Source organism: Cervus canadensis, chromosome 14 (assembly GCF_019320065.1).
Source record: "Cervus canadensis isolate Bull #8, Minnesota chromosome 14, ASM1932006v1, whole genome shotgun sequence".
Taxonomy (NCBI): Eukaryota; Metazoa; Chordata; class Mammalia; order Artiodactyla; family Cervidae; genus Cervus; species Cervus canadensis.
In genome coordinates, this window is record NC_057399.1 from 74100611 (window position 1) to 74116009 (window position 15399).

Here is a 15399-nt window from a genome sequence, read left to right on the forward strand (position 1 = left end):
CATGAAAACGTCTGAAAAATATGAAAAGCATGAAAAGGTGTGAATAATATGAACAGCATGAAAAGGTGTGGAAAATACAAGGAGCATGAAAAGATCTGAAAAATACGAGGAGCATGAAATGGCCTGAAAAAAATGAGAAGCATGAAAAGTTGTGAAAAATACAAAGAGCATGAGAAGGTGTGAAAAATATGAGGATCATGAAAAGGTATGAAAAATACAAAGAGCATGAAAAGGTCTGAAAATTACAAGGAGCTTGAAAGGTGTGAAAAATACGAGGAGCATGAAATGGTCTGAAAACCATGAGGAGCATGAAAAGGACAGAAAAACATGAAGGGCCTGAAAAGGTGTGAAAAATATGAAGAGCATGAAAAGGTCTGAAAAATATGAGGAGCATGAAAAGGTCTGAAAAATACGAAGAGCATGAAAGCTGTGAAAAATAGGAGGAGCACGAAAACTTGAGAAAAACACGAGGAGCATGAAAAGATGTGAAAAATACGAAGACCATGAAAAAGTGTGAAGAATACGAGGAGCATGAAAAGGTCTGAAAAACACGAGGAGCATGAAATGGTCTGAAAAGTACGAGGAGCATTAAAAGATCTGAAAAATAGGAGCAGCATGAAAAGGACTTCAATATATGAAGAGCATGAAAAGGTGTCAAAAATATCAGGAGCGTGTAGTGGTGTAAAATATGAGGAGAATGAAACTGTATGAAAAATCTGCGGAGTATGAAATGGTGTGACATATACGAGGAGCATGAAAAGGTGTGTAAAATACGAGGAGCATGAAAATGTGTGAAAAATATGAAGACCATGAAAAGGTTTGAAAAATATAAGGAGCATGAAAAGGTGTGAAAAATATGAGGAGCATGAAACTGTCGGAAATATTTGAGAGCATGAAAGGTGTGAAAAAAAGAAGAGCATGAAAAGCTGTGAAAAATATGAAGAACATGAAAAGGTCTGAAAAATATGAAGAGCATGAAAGGGTGCGAAAAATGTGAAGAGCAAGAAAAGGTGTGAAAAATACGAACACTCTGAATAGGTGGGAAAAACACGAAGACCATGAAACGGTGTGAAAAATATGACGAGCTTGAAAAGGTGAGACAAATCCAAAGAGCATGAAAAGCTGTGAAAAATATGAGGAGCATGAAAAGCTGTCACAAATACGAAGAGTTTGAAAAGTTGTGAAAAATACGAGGAGCATGAAAAGGTCTGAAAAACATGAGGAGCATGAAAAGGTCTGAAAAATACGATGAGCATGCACATGTGTGAAAAATACGAGGAGCATGCAGAGGTGTGAAAACTACGAGGAGCCTGAAAAAGTGTGAAAAATACAAGGAGCATGAAATGGTCTGAAAAACATGAGGAGCATGAAAAGGTCAGAAAAAAAAGGGTCCTGAAAAGGTGTGAAAAATATGAAGAGCACGAAAATGTCTGAAATATATGAAGAGCACGAAAAAGCCTGAAAAATATGAGGAACATGAAAATTTGTGAATAATACGAGGAGCATGAAAAGGTCTGAAAAATATTAGGAGCACGAGAAAGTCTGAAAAATACGAAGAGCACGAAAGGTGAGAAAAATAGGAGGAGCACGAAAACTTGTGAAAAACACAAGGAGCATAAAGAGGCTTAAAAAATACGAGGAGCAGGAAAAGGTCTGAAAAATATGAAGAGCATGAAAAGGTCTGAAAAATACGAGGAGCATGAAAAGGTCTGAAAAATACAAGGAATGTGAAATGGTCTAAAAAACACGAGGAGCATGAAAAGGTCTGAAAAATACGAGAGCATTAAAAGGTCTGAAAAATGTGAGGAGCATGAAACGGTCTGAAATATATGGGGAGCATGAAAAGCTGTCAAAAATATGAGGAGCAATAAATTGTGTGAAAAAAATGAAGAGCATGAAAAGGTGTGAAATACACGAAGAGCATGAAAAGTTCTGAAAAATATGAAGAACATGAAAAGGTGTGATAAATACGAAGAGCATGAAAAGTTGTGAAAAATACGAGGAGCATGAAAAGCTGTAAAATATACGAGGAAGCTGAGAAAAGCTGTGAAAAATACGAGGAGCATGAAAAGGCCTGAAAAACAGGAGGAGCATGAAAATGTCTGAAAAATAGGAGGAGCATGAAAAGGTCTGAAAAATAGGAGGAGCATGAAAATGCCTGCAAAATAGGAGGAGCATGAAAAGGTCTGAAAAATAGGAGGAGCATGAAAAGGACTGAAAAATACGAGGAGCAAGAAAAGTTCTGAAAAAAACGAGGGGCAGGAAAAGGTCTCAAAAATACGAGGAGCATGAAAAGGTCTGAAAAATACGAGGAGCATGAAACTGTATGAAAATTATGAGGAGCATGAAACGGTGTGAAAAATATGAAGAGCATGAAAATGTCTGAAAAATACAAGGAGCATGAAAAGGTCTGAAAAATATGAAGAGTATGAAAAGGTGTCAAAAATATGAGAAGCATGTAAAGGTCTGAAAAATACGAGGAGCATGAAAAAGGTCTGGAAAAATTCGAGGAGCATGAAAAGGTCCTGAAAAATAGAAGAGTATGAAAAGGTGTCAAAAAATATGAAGAAGCATGTAAAGGCTGAAAAAATACTGAGGAGCATGAAAAGGTCTGAAATTCGAGGAGCATCGAAAATGTTCTGAAAAAAATAGGAGGAGCATGAAAAGGTCTCAAAAATACGAGGAACATGAAAAGGACTGAAAAGTATGAAGAGTATGAAAAGGTGTCAAAAATATGAGAAGCATATAAAGGTGGGAAAAAGACGAGGAGCATGAATCTGTATGAAAAATATGCGGAGCATGAAATGGTGTGAAAAATATGAAGAGCAAGAAAAGGTGTGATAAATATGAGGAGTAGGCAAAGGTCTGAAAATACGAGAAGCATGAAAAGGTCTGAAAAATACAAGGAGTATGAAATGGTCTAAAAAACACGAGGAGCATGAAAAGGTCTGAAAAATACGAGAGCATTAAAAGGTCTGAAAAATATGAGGAGCATGAAAAGGTCTGAAATATACGAGAGCATTAAAAGGTCTGAGAAATATGAGGAGCATGAGAAAGTCTGAAAAATACGAGGAGCATGAAAAGGTGTCAAAAATATGAAGAGCATGAAAAGGTGTCAAAATACGAGTAGCAGGTAAAGGTCTGAAAAATACGAGGAGCATGAAATGGTCTGAAAAATATGAGGAGCATGAAACGGTCTGAAAAATATGAGGAGCATGAAAAGCTGTCAAAAATATGAGGAGCATTAAATGGTGTGAAAAAAATGAAGAGCATGAAAAGGTGTGAAAAATATGCGGAGCATGAAAAGGTGCCGAAAATACGAGGGGCATGAAAAGGCCTGAAAAACAGGAGGAGCATGAAAATGTCTGAAAAATAGGAGGAGCATGAAAAGGCCTGCAAAAAAGGAGGAGCGTGAAAAGCTCTGAAAAATACGAGGAGCATGAAAAAGTCTGAAAAATAGGAGGAGCATGAAAAGGTCTGAAAAATAGGAGGAGCATGGAAACGTCTGAAAAATAGGAGGAGCATGGAAAGGTCTGCAAATTGGGAGGAGCATGAAAAGCTCTGAAAAATACGAGGAGCATGAAAAGGTGTGAAAAATACGAGGAGCATGAAAAGGTGTGAAATATACGACAAGCATGAAAAGGTCTGAAAAAAACGAGGGGCAGGAAAAGGTCTCAAAAATACGAGGAGCATGAAAAGGTCTCAGAAATACGAGGAGCATGAAAAGGTCTGAAAAGTACGAGGAGCATGGAAAAGTCTGAAAAATAGGAGGAGCATTAAAAGGCCTGCAAATTAGGAGGAGCTTGAAAAGCTCTGAAAAATACGAGGAGCATGAAAAGGTGTGAAAAATACGAGGAGCATGAAAAGGTGTGAAATATACGTCGAGCATGAAAAGGTGTGAAGAATACGAGGAGCATGAAAAGGTGTGAAAAATACGAGGAGCATGAAAAGGTGTGAAATATACGTCGAGCATGATAAGGTGTGAAAAATACGAGGACCATGAGAAGGTGTGAAATATACGACGAGCATGAAAAGGTGTGAAAAATAGAACGGGCATGGAAATGTCTGAAAAATACGAAGAGCATGAAAAGGTCTGAAAAATACAAGGAGCATGAAAAGGTCTGAAAAATATGAAGAGTCTGAAAAGGTGTCAAAAATATGAGGAGCAACAAATGGTGTGAAAAATACAAAGAGCATGTAAAGGTTTGAAAATATGAGGAGCATGAAACGGTGTGAAAAATATGAACAGCATGAAAATATCTGAAATATACGAGGAGCAAGAAAAGGTCTCAAAAATACGAGGAGCATGAAAAGGTCTGAAAAATACGAGGAACATGAAACAGTATGAAAAATATGAGGAGCATGAAACGGTGTGAAAAATATGAAGAGCATAAAAAAGTCTCAAAAATATGAGGAGCATGAAAAGGTCTCAAAAATATGAGGAGCATGAAAATGTCTGAAAAATACGAGGAGCATGAAAAGGTCTGAGAAAAACCAGGGGCAGGAAAAGATCTCAAAAATACGAGGAGCATGAAAAGGTCTGAAAAATACGAGGAGCATGAAACTGTATGAAAAATACGAGGAGCATGAAACGGTGTGAAAAATATGAAGAGCATGAAAATGTCTGAAAAATACAAGGAGCATGGAAAGGTCTGAAAAATATGAAGAGTATGAAAAGATGTCAAAAATATGAGAAGCATGTAAAGGTGTGAAAAATATGAGGAGCATGAATCTGTATGAAAAATATGCAGAGCATGAAATGGTGTGAAAAATAAGAAGAGCAAGAAAAGATGTGATAAATATGAGGAGTATGCAAAGGTCTGAAAAATACGAGGAGCATGAAAAGGTCTGAAAAATACAAGGAGTATGAAATGGTCTAAAAAACCCGAGGAGCATGAAAAGGTCTGAAAAATACGAGAGCATTAAAAGGTCTGAAAAATATGAGGAGCATGAGAAGGTCTGAAAAATGCGAGGAGCATGAACAGGTGTCAAAAATATGAAGAGCATGAAAAGGTGTCAAAATATGAGTAGTAGGTAAAGGTGTGAAAAATAAGAGGAGCCTGAATCTGTATGAAAAATATGAGGAACATGAAACGGTGTGAAAAATATGAGGAGCATGAAACGGTCTGAAAAATATGAACAGCATGAAAAGTTGTGAAAAATACGAGGAGCATGAAAATATCTGAAAAATACAAGGAGTATGAAATGGTCTAAAAAACACGAGGAGCATGAAAAGGTCTGAAAAATACAAGGAGCATGAAAAGGTCTGAAAAAAACGAGGGGCAGGGAAAGGTCTCAAAAATACGAGGAGCATGAAAAGGTCTCAAAAATACGAGGAGCATGAAAAGGTCTGAAAAATACGAGGAGCATGAAAAGGTCTGAAAAATACGAGGAGCATGAAAATGTCTGAGAAAAACCAGGGGCAGGAAAAGGTCTCAAAAATACGAGGAGCATGAAAGGGTCTGAAAAATACGAGGAGCATGAAAAGGTCGCAAAAATATGAGGAGCATGAAAAGGTCTGAAAAATATGAAGAGTATGAAAAGGAGTCAAAAATATGAGAAGCATGTAAAGGTGTGAAAAATATGAGGAGCACGAATCTGTATGAAAAATATGCGGAGCATGAATCTGTATGAAAAATATTCGGAGCATGAATAGGTGTGAAAAATATGAAGAGCATGAAAAAGTGTCAAAAATATGAGTAGCATGTAAAGGTGTCAAAAATATCAACAGCATGAAAAGGTGTCAAAAATATCAGGAGCATTAAAATGTGTGAAAAATATGAGGAGCATGAAACCGTCTCAAAAATATGAGGAGCATGAAAATGTCTGAAAAATAGGAGGAGCAAAGAGCATGAAAAAATCTCAAAAATACGAGGAGCATGAAAAAGTCTGAAAAATACGAGGAGAATGAAACTGTATGAAAAATATGAGGAGCATGAAACGGTGTGGAATATATAAAGAGCATGAAAATGTCTGAAATATACGAGGAACATGAAAAGGTCGAAAAATATGAGGAGCATGAAAAGGTCTGAAAAATATGAAGAGTATGAAAAGGAGTCAAAAATATGTGAAGCATGTAAAAGTGTGAAAAATATGAGGAGCATGAATCGGTATGAAAAATATGCGGAGCATGAAATGGTGTGAAAAATATGAAGAGCATGAAAAAGTGTCAAAAATATGAGTAGCATGTAAAGGTGTCAAAAATATGAAGAGCATGAAAAGGTGTCAAAAATATCAGGAGCATTAAAATGTGTGAAAAATATGAGGAGAATGACACGGTCTCAAACATATGAGGAGCATGAAACGATCTGAAAAATATGAAGAGCATGCAAAGATGTGAAAAATATGAGGAGCATTAAAAGGTGTGAAAAATATGAGGAGCATGAAACGGTCTCAAAAATATGAGGAGCATGAAAAGCTGCCAAAAATATGAGGAGCGTGAAACAGTGTGAAAAATACGAAGAGCATGAAAACCTGAGAAAAATATCAAGAGCATGAAAAGGTCTGAAAAATAAGAAGAGCATGAAAAGGTGTGAAAAAGACGAAGATCATGAAAAGGTGTGAAAAATACAAAGAGCCTGAAAAGGTGTGAAAAACACGAAGAGCATGAAAAGTTGTGAAAAATACGAAGAGCATGAAAACTGTGAAAAAAACGAAGAGCATGAAAAGGTGTGAAAAATATGAGGAGCATCAAAAGGTGTGAAAAATATGAGGAGCATGAAACGGTATGAAAAATACGAGGAGGATGAAAAGGTGTGAATAATACGAGGTGCATGAAAAGGTCTGAAAAATAAGAAGAGCATGAAAAGGTGTCAAAAGTATGAGGAGCATCAAAAGATGTGAATAACATGAAGAGCATGAAAAGGTGTCAAAAATATGTGGAGCATGTAAAGTTGTGAAAAATATTTGGAGCATGAAATTGTTTGAAACATATGAGGAGCAAGAAACCGTGTGAAAAATATGAGGAGTTTGAAAAGGTCTGAAAAATACGAGAGAATGAAAACGTGTGAAAAACACGAAGAGCATGAAAAGGTGTGAAAAATAAGAAGAGCCTGAAAAGGTCTGAAAAATACGAGGAACATGAAAAGGTCTCAGAAATACGAGGAGCATGAAAATGTCTGAAAAATACGAGGATCATGAAAAGGTCTGAAAAAAACGAGGGGCAGGAAAAGGTCTCAAAAATACGAGGAGCATGAAATGGCCTAAAAAATTCTAGGAGCATGAAAAGGACTGAAAAATACGAGGAGCATGAAACGGTCTGAAAAATACTAGGTGCATGAAAAGTTCTGAAAAATACGAGGAGCATGAAAAGGTCTGAAAAATACGAGGAGCATGAAAAGGTCTGAAAAATATGTAGAGTATAAAAAGTTTTCAAAAATATGAGGAGAATGAAAAGGTGTGAAAAATAGGAAGAGCATGAAAAGCTGTCAAAAATATGAGGAGAATGAAAAGGTGTGAAAAATATTAAGAGCATGAAAAGGTGTCAAAAATATGAGGAACAAGTAATGCTGTGAAAAATATGAGGAGCATGAATCTGTATGAAAAACACGAGGAGCATGAAACGGTGTGAAAAATATGAAGAGCATGAAAAGGTGTGAAAATTATGAGGAGTATGAAAACGTCTTAAAAATACGAGGAGCATGAAAAGGTCTGAAAAATATGTGGAGCCTGAAAAGGTGTCAAAAATATGAGGAGCATGTAAAGGTGTGAAAAATTGAGGAGCATGAATCTGTATGAAAATTATGAGGAGGATGAAATGGTGTGAAAAATATGAAGATCATGAAAAGGTGTGAAAAATATGAGGAGGTTGAAAAGGTCTGAAAAATAAGAGTGCATGAAAAGGTGTGAAATACACGAAGAGCATGAAAAGGTGTGAAAAATAAGAAGAGCCTGAAAAGGTGTGAAAAACACGAAGAGCATGAAAAGTTGTGAAAAATACGAAGAGCATGAAAACTGTGAAAAATACGAAGAGCATGAAAAGGTGTGAAAAATATGAGGAGCATCAAAAGGTGTGAAAATATGAGGAGCATGAAACTGTATGAAAACTATGAGGAGCATGAAACGGTGTGAAAAATATGAAGAGCATGAAAAAGTCTCAAAAGTACGAGGAGCATGAAAAGGTCTCAGAAATACGAGGAGCATGAAAATGTCTGAAAAATACGAAGAGCATGAAAAGGTCTGAAAAAAAACGAGGGGCAGGAAAAGGTCTCAAAAATACGAGGAGCATGAAAAGGTCTGAAAAATCCGAGGAGCATGAAACTGTATGAAAAATACGAGGAGCATGAAACGGTGTGAAAAATATGAAGAGCATGAAAATGTCTGAAAAATACAAGGAGCATGGAAAGGTCTGAAAAATATGAAGAGTATGAAAAGATGTCAAAAATATGAGAAGCATGTAAAGGTGTGAAAAATATGAGGAGCATGAATCTGTATGAAAAATATGCGGAGCATGAAATGGTGTGAAAAATAAGAAGAGCAAGAAAAGATGTGATAAATATGAGGAGTATGCAAAGGTCTGAAAAATACGAGGAGCATGAAAAGGTCTGAAAAATAAAAGGAGCATGGAAAGGTGTCAAAAATATCAGGAGCTTGAAAAGGTGTCAAAAATATGAAGAGCATGAAAAGGGGTCAAAAATTTGAATAGAATGTAAAGGTGTGAAAAATAAGAGGTGCATGAATCAGTATGAAAAATATGAGGAGCATGAAACGGTGTGAACAATATGAACAGCATGAAAAGGTGTGAAAAATATGAGGAGCATGAAACGGTCTGAAAAATATGAACAGCATGAAAAGGTGTGAAAAATACGAGGAGCATGAAAATGTCTGAAAAATACAAGGAGTATGAAATGGTCTAAAAAACACGAGGAGCATGAAAAGGTCTGAAAAATACGAGGAGCGTGAAAAGGTCTGAAAAAAACAAGGGGCAGGAAAAGGTCTCAAAAATACGAGGAGCATGAAAAGGTCTGAAAAATACAAGGAGCATGAAACTGTATGAAAAATATGAGGAGCATGAAACGGTGTGAAAAATATGAAGAGCATGAAAAAGTCTCAAAAATACGAGGAGCATGAAAAGGTCTGAAAAATACGAGGAGAATGAAACTGTATGAAAAATATGAGGAGCATGAAACGGTGTGAAAAATATGAAGAGCATGAAAAAGTCTCAAAAATACGAGGAGCATGAAAAGGTCTGAAAAATACGAGGAGCATGAAAAGGTCTGAAAAATATGTAGAGTATAAAAAGGTTTCAAAAATAAGAGGAAAATCAAAAGGTGTGATAAATAGGAATATCATGAAAAGCTGTCAAAAATATGAGGAGCATGTAAAGGTGTGAAAAATATGAGGAGCATGAATCTGTATGAAAAATATGAGGAGCATGAAACGGTGTGAAAAATAGGAAGAGCATGAAAAGGTGTGAAAAATACAAGGAAAATGAAAAGGCCTGAAAAAAACGAGGAACATGAAAAGATCTGATAAATAAGAGGAGCATGAAACGGTCTGAAAAATACAAGGAGCATGAAAGGGTCTGAAAATATGAACCGCATGAAAAGCTCTGAAAAATATGAAGAGCAAGAAAAGGTGTCAAACATATAGGAGCATGTAAAGGTGTGAAAAATAAGAGGAGCATGAAAAGGTGTCAAAAGTATGAGGAGCATGTAAATGTGTGAAAAATATGAGGAACATGAATCTTATGATAAAAATGAGGAGCATGAAACGGTGTAAAACATATGAGGATAATGAAAAGTTGTAAAATATGAGGAGTATGAAAAGGTGTGAAAAATATGAAGAGCATGAATCGGTCTGAAAAATATGAGGAGCATGAAACGGTCAGAAAAATATGAGGAGCATGAAAAGATCTGAAAAATATGAAGAGCATGAACCTGTATGAAAAATATGTGGAGCATGAAATGGTGTGAAATAATGAAGAGTATGAAAAGTTGTGATAAATATGAAGAGTTTGAAAAGGTCTGAAAAATACGAGAGGCATAAAAGGTCTGAAAAGTACAAGGAGCATGATATGGTCTAAAAAATACGAGGAGCATGAAAAGGTCTGAAAAATAAGAGAGCATGAAAAGCTGTGAAAAATCTCAAGAGCATGAAAAGGTCTGAAAAATATGAAGAGCATGAAAAGGTCTGAAAAATATGAAGAGCATGAAAATGTGTGAAAAATATGAAGAGCCTGAAAAGTGGTCAAAATATGAGGAGCATGTAAAGGTGTGAAAAATATGAGGAGCATGAAACTGTATGAAAAATATGAGGAGCATGAAACGGTGTGAAAAATATGAAGACCATGAAAGGGTGTGAAAAATATCAAGAGCATGAAAAGGTGTGAAAAATATGAGGAGCATGAAAAAGTCTGAAAAATACGAGGAGCATGAAATGGTCTGAAAAAACGAGGAGCATGAAAAGCTGTGAAAAATACGAGGAGCATGAAAGGGTCTGAAAAATACGAGGAGCATGAAAAGGGTGAAAAATATGAAGAGCATGAAAAGGTGTGAAAAATAGGAGGAGCATGAAAAGGTGTGAAATATAGGAGGAGCATGAAAAGGTGTGAAAAATACGAGGAGCATGAAAACGGTGAAAAATACAAAGAGCATGAAAAGTGTGAAAAATACATGGAGCATGAAAACGTCTGAAAAATACGAGGACTATGAAAATGTCTGAAAAATATGAAGAGCATGAAAAGGTGTGAAAAACATGAGCAGCATGAAAAGGTGTGAAAAATATGAGGAGCATGAAACAGTCTGAAATATACGAACAGCAGGAAAAGGTGTGAAAATACGAAGAGCATTAAAAGCTGTGAAAAATATCAAGAGCATGAAAAGATCTGAAAAGTATGAAGAGCATTAAAAGGTGTCAAAAATTTGAAGAGCATGAAAAGTTGTGAAAAATAAGAAGGGAATGAAAAGGTGTGAAAAAATGAAGAGCATGAAATGGTGTGAAAAATAGGAAGAGCATGAAAAGGTGTGAAAAATGAGAAGAGCATGAAAATTTGTTAAAAATGCGAGGAGCATGAAAAGGTGTGAAAAATTCGAGGAGCATGAAAAGGTGTCAAAAATAAGAAGAGCTTGAAAAGTTGTGAAAAATACAAAGAGCATGAAAAGGTGTGAAAAACACAAGGAGCATGAAAAGGTCTGAAAAATACGGGGAGCATGAAAAGATCTGAAAAAACGAGGAGCATGAAAAGCTGTGAAAAATACGAGGAACATGAAATGGTCTGAAATACACGACCGGCATGAAAAGGGTCTGAAAAATATGTAGAGCATGAAAAGGTGTGAAAAATATGAGGAGCATGAAAAGGTGTGAAAAATATGAGGAGCATGAAAAGGTCTGAAAAATATGAAGAGCATGAAAAGGTGTCAAAATATGAGGAGCATGAAAAGGTCTGAAAAATATGTAGAGCATGAAATGCTGTCAAAAATATGAGGAGCATGAAAAGGTGTGAAAAATATGAAGAGCATGAAAAGGTGTCAAAAATATGAGTAGCATGAAAAGGTGTGAAAAATATGAGGAGCATGGAAAGGTCTGAAAAATATGAAGAGCATGAAAAGGTGTCAAATATGAGGAGAATGAAAAGGTCTGAAAAACATGTAGAGCATGAAATGCTGTCAAAAATATGAGGAGCATGAAAAGGTGTGAAAAATATGAAGAGCATGAAAAGGTGTCAAAAGTATGATAAGCATGAAAAGGTGTGAAAAATAAGAGGAGCATGAAACTGTATGAAATATATGAGGAGCATGAAACGGTGTGAAAAATATAAATAGCATGAAAAAGTGTGAAAAATATGAAGAGCTTCAAAAGTTGTCAAAAATATGAGGAGCATGAAAAGGTGTGAAAAATACAAGGAGCATGAAAAGGTCTGAAAAATATGAAGAGTATGAAAAGGTGTCAAAAATATGAGAAGCATGAAAAGGTGTGAAAAATATGAGGGGCATGAATCTGTATGAAAAATATGCAGAGCATGAAATGGTGTGAAAAATATGAAGAGCAAGAAAGGTGTGACAAATATAAGGAGTATGCAAAGGTCTGAAAAATACGAGGAGCATGAAAAGGTCTGAAAAATACAAGGAGTATGAAATGGTCTAAAAAACACGAGGAGCATGAAAAGGTCTGAAAAATACGAGAGCATTAAAAGGTCTGAAAAATAAGAGGAGCATGAGAAGGTCTGAAAAATACGAGGAGCATGAAAAGGTGTCAAAAATATGAAGAGCATGAAAAGGTGTCAAAATATGAGTTGCAGGTAAAGGTGTGAAAAATAAGAGGAGCATGAAACTGTATGAAAAATATGAGGAGCATGAAACGGTCTGAAATATATGAGGAGCAGGAAAAGCTGTCAAAAATATGAGGAGCATTAAATGGTGTGAAAAAAATGAAGAGCATGAAAAGGTGTGAATAATATGCGGAGCATGAAAAGGTGTGGAAAATATGAAGAGCATGAAAAGGTGTGAAAAATACGAGGAGCATGAAAATGTCTGAAAAATAGGAGGAGCACGAAAAGGCCTGAAAATAGGAAGAGCATGAAAAGCTCTGAAAAATACGAGGAGCATGAAAAGGTCTGAAAAATAGGAGAAGCATGAAAAGGTCTGAAAAATACGAGGAGCATGGAAAGGTCTGAAAAATAGGAGGAGCATGAAAAGGTCTGAAAAATACGAGGAGCATGAAAAGGTCTGAAAAATACGAGGAGCATGAAAAGGTCTGAAAAATAAAAAGAGCACGGAAAGGTGTCAAAAATATGAGGAGCTTGAAAAGGTGTCAAAAATATGAAGAGCATGAAAAGGGGTCAAAAATTTGAATAGAATGTAAATGTGTGAAAAATAAGAGGAGCATGAATCAGTATGAAAAATATGAGGAGCATGAAACGGTGTGAAAAATATGAACAGCATGAAAAGGTGTGAAAAATATGAGGAGCATGAAACGGTCTGAAAAATATGAACAGCATGAAAAGGTGTGAAAAATACGAGGAGCATGAAAAGGTCTGAAAAATACGAGAGCATTAAAAGGTCTGAAAAATAAGAGGAGCATGAGAAGGTCTGAAAAATACGAGGAGCATGAAAAGGTGTCAAAAATATGAAGAGCATGAAAAGGTGTCAAAATATGAGTTGCAGGTAAAGGTGTGAAAAATAAGAGGAGCATGAAACTGTATGAAAAATATGAGGAGCATGAAACGGTCTGAAATATATGAGGAGCATGAAAAGCTGTCAAAAATATGAGGAGCATTAAATGGTGTGAAAAAAATGAAGAGCATGAAAAGGTGTGAATAATATGCGGAGCATGAAAAGGTGTGGAAAATATGAAGAGCATGAAAAGGTGTGAAAAATACGAGGAGCATGAAAATGTCTGAAAAATAGGAGGAGCACGAAAAGGCCTGAAAATAGGAAGAGCATGAAAAGCTCTGAAAAATACGAGGAGCATGAAAAGGTCTGAAAAATAGGAGAAGCATGAAAAGGTCTGAAAAATACGAGGAGCATGGAAAGGTCTGAAAAATACGAGGAGCATGAAAAGGTCTGAAAAATACGAGGAGCATGAAAAGGTCTGAAAAATAAAAAGAGCACGGAAAGGTGTCAAAAATATGAGGAGCTTGAAAAGGTGTCAAAAATATGAAGAGCATGAAAAGGGGTCAAAAATTTGAATAGAATGTAAATGTGTGAAAAATAAGAGGAGCATGAATCAGTATGAAAAATATGAGGAGCATGAAACGGTGTGAAAAATATGAACAGCATGAAAAGGTGTGAAAAATATGAGGAGCATGAAAATGTCTGAAAAATACAAGGAGTATGAAATGGTCTAAAAAACACGAGGAGCATGAAAAGGTCTGAAAAATACGAGGAGCATGAAAAGGTCTGAAAAAAACGAGGGGCAGGAAAAGGTCTCAAAAATACGAGGAGCATGAAAAGGTCTGAAAAATACGAGGAGTATGAAACAGTATGAAAAATATGAGGAGCATGAAACGGTGTGAAAAATATGAACAGCATGAAAATATCTGAAATATACGAGGAGCAAGAAAGATCTCAAAAATACGAGGAGCATGAAAAGGTCTGAAAAATACGAGGAGCATGAAACAGTATGAAAAATATGAGGAGCATGAAACGGTGTGAAAAATATGAAGAGCATGAAAAAGTCTGAAAAATATGAGGAGCATGAAAAGGTCTCAAAAATACGAGGAGCATGAAAATGTCTGAAAAATAGGAGGAGCATGAAAAGGTCTGAGAAAAACGAGGGGCAGGAAAAGGTCTCAAAAATACGAGGAGCATGAAAAGGTCTCAAAAATACGAGGAGCATGAAAAGGTTTCAAAAATAAGAGGAGCATGAAAAGGTCTGAAAAATACAAGGAGCATGAAACTGTATGAAAAATATGAGGAGCATGAAACGGTGTGAAAAATATGAAAAGCATGAAAATGTCTGAAATATACGAGGAGCATGAAAAGGTCGCAAAAATATGATGAGCATGAAAAGGTCTGAAAAATATGAAGTGTATGAAAAGGAGTCAAAAATATGAGAAGATTGTAAAGGTGTGAAAAATATGAGGAGCATGAATTTGTATGAAGAATATGCCGAGCATGAAATGGTGTGAAAAATGTGAAGAGCATGAAAAAGTGTCCAAAATATGAGTAGCATGTAAAGGTGTCAAAAATATGAAGAGCATGAAAAGGTGTCAAAAATATGAGGAGCATTAAAAGGTGTGAAAAATATGAGGAGCATGACACGGTCTCAAAAATATGAGGAGCATGAAACGATCTGAAAAATATGCAGAGCATGAAATGGTGTGAAAAATATGAGGAACATTAAAAGGTGTGAAAAATATGAGGAGCATGACACGGTCTCAAACATATGAGGAGCATGAAACGATCTGAAAAATATGAGGAGCATGAAAAGCTGCCAAAAATATGAGGAGGGTGAAACAGTGTGAAAAATACGAAGAGCATGAAAACCTGAGAAAAATATCCAAAGAGCCATGAAAAGGTCTGAAAAATAGAAGAGCATGAAAAGGTGTGAAAAAATACGAAAAATTCATGAAGGTGTGAAAAAATAGAAAGCCTGAAAAAAGGTTGAAAAACACGGAAGAGCATTGAAAAGTGTGAAAAATACGAAGAGCATGAAAAGGTGGTGAAAAATGAAAGGATCAAAAGGTGCGCGTGTGAACAATATGAGAGCATGAAAACGTATGAAAAATATGAGGAGCATGCAAAAAACGGTGTGTGGAAAAATTTGAAGAGCCATGAAAAAGTCTCAAAAAAACGAGGGGCGATGAAAATGTGAAAATATGAGGAGCATGAAAAGGTCTGAAAAAATATGAGGAGCATGAAACGGTATGAAAAATACGAGGAGGATGAAAAGGTATGAATAATACGAGGTGCATGAAAAGGTCTGAAAAATAAGAAGAGCATGAAAAGGTGTCAAAAG